At 55.8% G+C, this 8,136-nt stretch overlaps 1 long non-coding RNA gene across 1 annotated transcript; it reads left to right on the top strand.

The window, feature by feature from the left end:
• Nucleotides 1-4,592: 4,592 nt before the first annotated feature.
• On the top strand, nucleotides 4,593-7,152 carry LOC132431824 (uncharacterized). Its single transcript, XR_009520809.1, has 3 exons — nucleotides 4,593-4,796; nucleotides 6,394-6,467; nucleotides 6,668-7,152. It is a non-coding gene; the product is annotated as an uncharacterized lncRNA (long non-coding RNA).
• Nucleotides 7,153-8,136: the final 984 nt, after the last annotated feature.

Genomic DNA, 8,136 nt, shown 5'->3' with positions numbered 1-8,136 from the left:
GTGCTCCGGAAACCAGAGCTTGAGGCCAAAGCGCAAACGCATCAGCACTTCAGTGGCAGTGTGACCCCAGGAAGCGAGGGGGAAGTGAGGCCAAGGAGGAGGGAGGGAGACACGAAGAGCCGGTGGTCGCAGATGCGGCCAGTGGTTTCGTTCCCTGTGTGTGTGTGGGGGGTGGGGTGGGGGGTGGTCTCCAGAAGGGCCCCTTGGGGCTTGGACCAGAAGAGGAGGGGAGAAGAATCTGTCTGCTCAGCCCCCATTGGTCCACGTGGGCTTCACAGGGCATCAGGACCCCACCTTCCAGGGGGGCACTGTCTGCCTCTCCTGCTCGGGAAAGTCAGAGCCCAGGACAGCAGCAGAAGCTTCCACAGCTGAACCAGGGCACAGGGGGCGGCTGGTGAGTGAGCAGCGGCCAGCCGGGCTGTCGACTCACACGTCTCCATCTGCAGCCCAACGGCCCGGCCAGGTGAGTCAGTGGACCTGGAGAGCAGGTCCCCCGGTGTCTGCTCATCAGCAGCAAGGGGGAAGCCGTAGGGCAGGTGAGGGGCCTCTGACGAGGTCTGGAGCAGCGTGTAGAACCAGGAACACCTGCTACAATGGGCCTGACCCCGCCAAGCAGCGGAAATGTCGTGCACTATGACCTCGCCCACAAGGTGGGATGGAACTCAATGAACCTCTCTTAAAAAAATCGAAACCCTCTGTGGTGTGCAAGAGTGCGGTGGGTGTCAGGTGACCCTCTCAGAGGATCGTTAGTGGCAAAGAGCAGAGAAACCATGGCTGAGCAAATCTTGAGAGGTGTACAGACTGACGTGTTTCATAGGCCAGAATGGCTGCATGGGCCCCAGCCATCACGTCTGCATACCTCCTACCAAGGAAAATGAAGAAGAAAGTTTGTACACGACCTCCTTGCTGGCCTCCCTTTGGCCATAACTTAGTCCTAGCACCACACTGAGATATGAAGCATCATCGTCATCCTGGGTGGTCTTCTGCCCAGTTGAAAACTGGCAGATGTGAGTAGAACATAACACTGGGACCGACCGGCACTTTGTGCCACAGCAGCCAAGGTTGAGGGGCTCTGAGCTGGCACAGCAGTGTCCCCACTGTGTGTCCTTATTGCAGAGGGGTACAAGAGGGATGGGGGAGGGGAGGAGACTGGGGTGCATGAATGGGGGGCACCCGGGGGAAGGCAGATGTGCAGGAAGGACAAGGGAGGAGTGGGGAAGTGAGAAAGGGGGTGAATGCAGATACAGAAAGAGGGGCAAGAGGCTCCCCCCAACTCCCAGCCTGGGCTCTCAGTTTCCATGGAAACCACAGACTTTCTGATGGCAAGAGAAGAAAATGAGTGTGAGGGTGGGTTCTTTCTGGCCGGGGCTGCACAGACCTCACACTGACCTTGACCTCATCAGCCCAGCAACCCCTGCCCTGAAACCCAGCCAGGCAGATACCCACCCACACCTACCTTCTGCCTCACTGCCCTCACACACTCTCAGACTAAGAAGTCAGGCAGATTCCTCCCAGGGTTGCCTGGTGGGGATTTACCCCATCAGCCTGGCGTCAACTCGGGATCCTCTGTGCCCCCCCCACTGCACCCCGAAATGGCCCTTCCTGTGTCTAAGAGGCTTCTGGGGAGAAAGACCAAAGGAGTATCGGTCTGCTGGAAATTAAGGCCGAACTAAGAATCCCCACCCGTCTCGGGCCATTAGGTCTCCTAGGGGAGCAGGACCTTCAGAGACACGGTTCCATCTGGGGGGCCGGCTTTGGCCTCCCCCACGTGCATCACGACCGAGCAGCCTGTGAAGAGAAGCCCCCTGCCCACCTGGCAGTTCCTGACCTGAAACTTCCCCAGACCTGCCTGAACAGAAACCGCCCCGTTTCCCAGCCAGCGCAGCCTCTGCTGGTCTCGCTGCACCCTCCTTCAGCCCCAGGAGGAGCCCCGCAGGACGCTCTCGCAATAGAAGCATCCACTCAGCCCCGGGCCTGCGTCGTGGGGTGTGTCCGGCACCAGGAAAGTTTTCTGCACTTTCTGGGTTCCCCGCCTGAGGCAGTGGGAATCAGGGAGGGGCTTGGAGACCTGTGAGCAGGAAGTGACTTTAGATATCAAATCGTGGAATCATCGCGGGGCAGCCCGCCAGCTCAGCTCCCGGAGGGCGGGGCGGGCAATGTGATGAGAAGGGGTTCGGACAGGCTCCCGCGGCTACTGTGCAGCCTCCGTGGGCAACAGCCTCTCTGAGCCTCGGTTTCCACGTCTGTAAAAGGAGGATGACGTAGACCTGACTGTGTTGGAGGGGAGGCCCTGGCTCGTCCTGAGTAACGTCTGCTTCCTTACGGCCCCTCGGCCCGACTCCATGCAGGCAGCTTGCAGATTCCGCCATCGAATGCGGACGGAACCCAGCAACACCGGGCACGTGCTTTCCTGGAGCCCCGGCCCGCGAGCGCGGCCGGCGGGCAGGACCACAGGCCTTCCAGGTGCTCAGTGGGGCCGGCGGCTGCCAGTGTCCTGTTTGTCCACGTGGACGACAAGCCCCAGCGGGCGTGCGTGCTGGACACGAGGAGGGGCCTGGCGCAGCTGTCCTCACCGTCGGCCCCCCGTCACCTCCGGGAGCTGCAGCTCCTCTACAGATGGTGGGGGACCCCCGGCTGGTGCCCGGAAGGCGGCCCGCAGCCCTTAGGCTGCCAGGTTCCGCAGTGGACGGAAAGGGCTGCGCTGAACCCACCCCCATCTCAGCAGGACGCCTTAGTCACAGCTCCGCCACGCCCCGATCCCCAGCCACCCCCTTCCTGGGCATCCCCTCAAATCTTTTCCCTTTAAATTTTTCCTAAAGAATAATATCCCTCGACCGTTTCCCGCAGCAGAGAAGGAGTTCATGGCCCGTGGAAGGGGCATCCTGAGGCTGCAGGTAGTGACGATGGCTCTGTCGCCAGCTTGCTGGTGACCCTGAGGACCTCGCACGGCCTCCTGGGGTGGCTCCCTGATTCATTCCAGGTGGCGGCAGCCAGGGGTGTGCGTGAAGCAGTGGCCTTGGGCGCGGGGCGGGGAGGGGGCCGGGGAGCTGGGCGGTGCCCTGCAGGGAGGGCCGGGTGAAGGGTTTACAGAGGGGCGACTGGGGTGACGAGACAGTGAGGTCACGCCGTGCCAGGTGGGTCGGGGCTGGGGCAGGAGGCTGCGGCTGAGTCAGCATGCTGGACGAGGAGCGGACGGGCCCCAAGGGCTGCGAGACGCGGGGAGGGGCTCTGCGGTCGAGTCCCGGCCGCCCAGACCTGGCTGGTCGCGTCTGTGTGGTGCGTGCGCGGCCGCAGCCTGAGCCATGGCCGGCCTCGGCGCGCACTCCCGTCGCCACCCGCCTGCGTGACACGCCTCATCCCACAGTGTTCAGGTGGATAAACTGAGGCAGGAGCCGCCCGAGGCCGAGGGGGGAGGAAGGTGGGGCTGTAACTCCCCCTGCTTGTCCATTCATTCGTTCACATCCGGCCCTGTGGTTGGTTGGTTCCTGGCGGCAGCCGTGCGCTGATGCTTTCTGAGTTCCTCTTCTGACCCTTCCTGGCCTCCCCCATCGTGCTCCAACCCCTCCAGGCCCTACCACATCCTTGCTGCGCCGCCCCGGCCGCAGCCACACACTGGTGCCTTTGTGCCGTTTATCTTGCGAGACCGGGGGCATCAAATGGCCTCTTTCCCTTTCTCTGCCCCGGAGAGCAGGGGTCTCCCACGTGTCGTGACTGAGCACAGCCCAGCTGTCTAAACCGAGGACGGGATTGAAGGCAGCAGGCCTGGGGGTGGAGGACAGGCCACAGCAAGCCCCCCTCCGCCCCATCCCGCCAACGCCCAGGGTCTCGGCGCTCACAGGCGTCAGAGGGGAAGTGATGTTCCCCTGTTCCAATCTCTTTTTCCTGTTTTACTAGTTGAATCTTGAGGCTGGACAGGACCGGAAAACTTGAAATGTTCACTTCTGCTTTTAAAATGGAAAACCCAACAGAAACCATTGTCCAGCGAACTCCCAGCCAATAAGAGAGCAGAGCCAGGGGCCTGGGCCCAGTCCCCGCCTGGCCACCAACAGGCTGAGTGGACACGGTCAGGTCACCGCATCTTTCACGGCCTTGGTTTCCACACTTGTAAATTAGTCGGGGTGGAGGATGTTTCTCCAAGGCTTCTCTGGTTTTCAACATGATGATGTTGAGTCCCAGAAACATTACTGTGAGCAAGTAATATGGTTGTAAAGTCAATTACCAAAAAAAGGGGCAACTATTCTGATTTTTTTTTAATGCGTTTTATTTTTGAAGGTGATTTGGAAAATGCAGTTGTCCCAAAGGGGAGGAGTATTTTCTTGTGCCATAAAAGGGATCGGGGCTGGTGTGGTTTAAACTCATATTTATATTTCAGGTCGAATTGGAAACTCGCTTCCCCCTTTTAAGCACTGGAGGGAATTAGTCACACTTCCTTGTGGAAGTGGAGGACAGATCCTCTGTGCTACTCAAAGCGTCCTTCAAAAAGTTCTGGGAACAAGCACTGCTGTGTGTATCTGTGAGAGAGACAGAGACGGAGAGGCAGAAAGAGGGACAGAGAGAGAGGCTGGAGAGGGAGAAGGTGTGTGGATGGGGAAGAAGCAACAAAATGGTTCGGACACAGGCACTGACCTGAAGGGTTTGATCACCAGCAGGAGGGCCTAACACGCCGACAAATATAACAAAAATACAGAGTAGACTGGGGCTACAAACAAAGGGTCCTGGGGAGAATAATGGAAAGGGTGGTTAATTCTTGCTGGAAGGATCCATGGAAGACTTCCCGGAGGAGGTGGCATCGGCATGTGAGTTTTCTCTTAAGGGTGAGCTGTATACGTGTGGGTAAAGGGACTAGGGAGGCATCTGGGCAGAGGAAACAGCAGCTGCAGAGGTTGGCTGCTGGCCGCTCTCTCCCTCTCCAAGCCCTGGGGCTCCAGCCCTGGCCCTCTTCACACTACCACCCGTTTTTTCCTGGGTGGGGCAAGATGCACAGCAGGTCAGCGCCCTGGTGCTGGGCTGGGGCTCCTCCTCCTCTCTCGGGGCGGCACAGGGCACCTTGTCAGCAGTCTGCAGGCAGCGATGGGAGGGCTTTCACTTTGCTGAGCAAAATCTTTTCTTAGAATCACAGTTGATTCTTGCAAACTTTTCCTGTCACATAAAAGCCAAGAAGCCAGTTTTCTGAATGGCAGAAGAGGAATGTCTGAGGAAGGATGTTGTATTATTGCTGAGACTCTTTCCATCTCCATGTCCCTTTATAATTGGAATGTAGAGGGGATGGGTAAGGATGAGACCATGGAACGGCTGTGAGCAAAGCCACGTCCTTGAGTGGACAAACGTTTTCACCAATGGTGAACTCTGCATCCCTGCAGCTCTTATCTGTTCATCCAGCTTCCAAGGTCTCTTTGACCAGGCTCAGTGCTGTGAGTTTTGAAGGACAGGGTGGGGAGAGGGTGAGGATTCCAAGGAGGAACAAAGTGAATTCTCTTCCTTTCAAAGTTGCAAAGGAAAGATTATACAACGACCCAGGCTGTTCTGAGATGTGGTGAGAAAGTCCTGTGTTCTGGGGACTTGAGGAGGCGTTCTTTGTGCCTGGTGTGGAGGGTCAATACTTCACCCCCAGTGACAGGCAAGAAGGACATTCAATACAGCTAAGGAGCAGAAGCCCCAGGTCCTAGAGTGTAGCTGCTGATTGCTCCGCCTCTCTGGACCAAGCAGAGCTCCGGCTGCTACACTTTCTTAGCTGGAAAGGAACACGTGTTCTGCTCAGAACGGATGCTCTAAATCTATTACTACTGTGTCTGCGAGCTTTTATTTTTCTAAATTAATATGCATTAAATGCATCTTAACTATAGTGTTTGAGTGTTAGTAAGCCTTAAATGCATAGACCTGAACACATTTTTATTTTATTTTATTTTTTTAAAATTTATTTATTTTTGGCTGCGTCAGGTCTTTGTTGCTGCGCGTGGGCTTTCTCTAGTTGCGGCGAGTGGGGGCTACTCTTCATTGCGGTGCACAGGCTTCTCATGGCGGTGGCTTCTCTTGTTGCGAAGCACGGGCTCCAGGCACGCGGGCTTCAGTAGTTGTGGCACGTGGGCTCAGTAGTTGTGGCTCACGGGCTTTACAGCACAGGCTCAGTAGTTGTGGCGCATGGGCCTAGTTGCGCCGTGGCATGTGGGATCTTCCCGGACCAGGGCTTGAACCCATGTTGCCTGCATTGGCAGGAGGATTCTTAACCACTGAGCCACCAGGGAAGCCCTGAGCACATTTTTAAAAATTAGGTATAGTCACCGTGATTTTAGTGGCTGTTTATTGAGTAGGGATAAGGGAATTTGCATACTAGTTTTTCTAACTATTCTCAGTTGCTTTGATTTTTCCTCCCAACCTCCCGTGTCATCTCTGTAGGCTGTCTAGGGTGGAATACCTGGACTCGAAGCAAACATCTAGAAGAGCAGTGTGGGGATCCGGGCCTGCATATGGTGAGGAAAGCAGAGAAGCTGGGGGCAAGAAGGGGGCAGAGATGGGGAGGCAGTGAGCCTGGCAGGGCTGAGCTGAGCAGGGAGGGGCAGCCGGGAGATGGAGAGGAAGGGGTGAAATTAACTAGAGCAAACGTGCGTGGGAGGCACGGAAGAGGCACCCTGCGCGTTTCACACTTAGTCTTCATTTTTTTCCCGTGTAGAAATGAGACCAAAAGGGAAGACTCGTGGACACTTTCAGGCCAGATCAGCCCCCAAATGATGGCCTCTGGGAGGACCTTCTGTTGCTAGGGAGGCCTGATGGAGTAGTGATCCTAGGGTGGGTCCTAGGGTCTGCCCTCCTGGGAGCAAATCCTGCCATTCCTCCTGCTGGCTGTGTGACCTTGGGAATTGATCTCACTTCTCAGCACTTTAGTTTCCTCTCCTGTAAAAGGCTCAGTAAGACCTCCTGTCCCATAAGATGCTGTGAGGACCATGAGAGATTGAGCTCATCCAGAGTCTAGAATAGTGCCTGCTGCACACACGCTAGTGAGCACCACTGACGTCCTGTGACTCGTCCATCTCACCTTCCCCATGGATACCCTGAAGCACGCTGTGTGGTCTCAGCCCAATTTCCGGTTATAAAACAACCGGGTAAGGTCGCTTCTTGTGTTTGTGTCTGTTAGGCTGTTTTCAGCTGCAAATAATAAAAAATGGCTTCTCTCATAAGAATGTCTATTTTTGTTTAACAGTAAGTTCAGTGGTAGATGTCCATCCAGATGTTTCTGTATCTCCCAGACTTTCTGCTTGATTTTGAGCCACGAAGGTGAGCCAGTTGGCCAGGGTTGAGCAGAGAACAGAGAGATGGTCAAAACCAAATAGGTACATTTATGAGGTGTGGCCACAAGAGAGAGGAACCACATTTTAAAAACGAAACAGTTCAGGGCATAGGTTTCCACGTGAGCGTTGTCCTTTGAGGTGGTCACCTTGGGAAGCAGGGTTCTCCTTCCAATGTGCTGTGTTGCTCAAATGTTTTCAAACTCCTCTACTGGAATCTTCCTCAGAGGTAAGTTATTGAGACAGGCTGGGACCTGGGACCTGGGACCATTTGCTGTAGTGCTTGCATCTGGACACACGTCTCCTCCAGCAGCAGAATACAAAGAAACTATGAAGGACTAAAAACAACTGCATGCATGAACAGTTGGGCCAAGTTATGAACAACAAGATACAGAAAGGCCAAGACCCAACTGCCGCTTCTCAGGTGCCAGGGGAGAAAGCAGGGGCCTGCGCATAATCCCGCACACGTCACCACCAAGGGGGCGGGCAGGCCACCTAAGCCACGCCCCCAGCCCCACCCACTGCCGCCCCCAGCCACACCCCATTTAAGCGACCAGCGCCCCTCGGGTGCGAGCAAGGGAACCTGTTACTTGTTTTTGTTCCCTTCTGCTGCAGCGTGGAGTCCCAATAAAGCCTTGCCTGAATTTCTCGGCTGGCCTCTTATCAATTTCTACCGATTGGTAACATTACGAGTCACATACAAATGTTAATTTTAAAGCGAGGTCCCATATGGGGCCTCAATAGGCGTGACTTTTGACTTATGCATGAGGTTCTGGGTTGGACAGGCGTTTTGTGAGGAAGGAAATGACCACTTTTGTTTTTCAATGACCACAGCCCAGGGACTTTGCATGGTGGT

Source organism: Delphinus delphis, chromosome 10 (genome assembly GCF_949987515.2).
Source record: "Delphinus delphis chromosome 10, mDelDel1.2, whole genome shotgun sequence".
NCBI classification, from domain to species: domain Eukaryota; kingdom Metazoa; phylum Chordata; class Mammalia; order Artiodactyla; family Delphinidae; genus Delphinus; species Delphinus delphis.
Note: the sequence above shows the minus strand (reverse complement) of the source record. Positions and strands in the feature narration are given on the sequence as shown.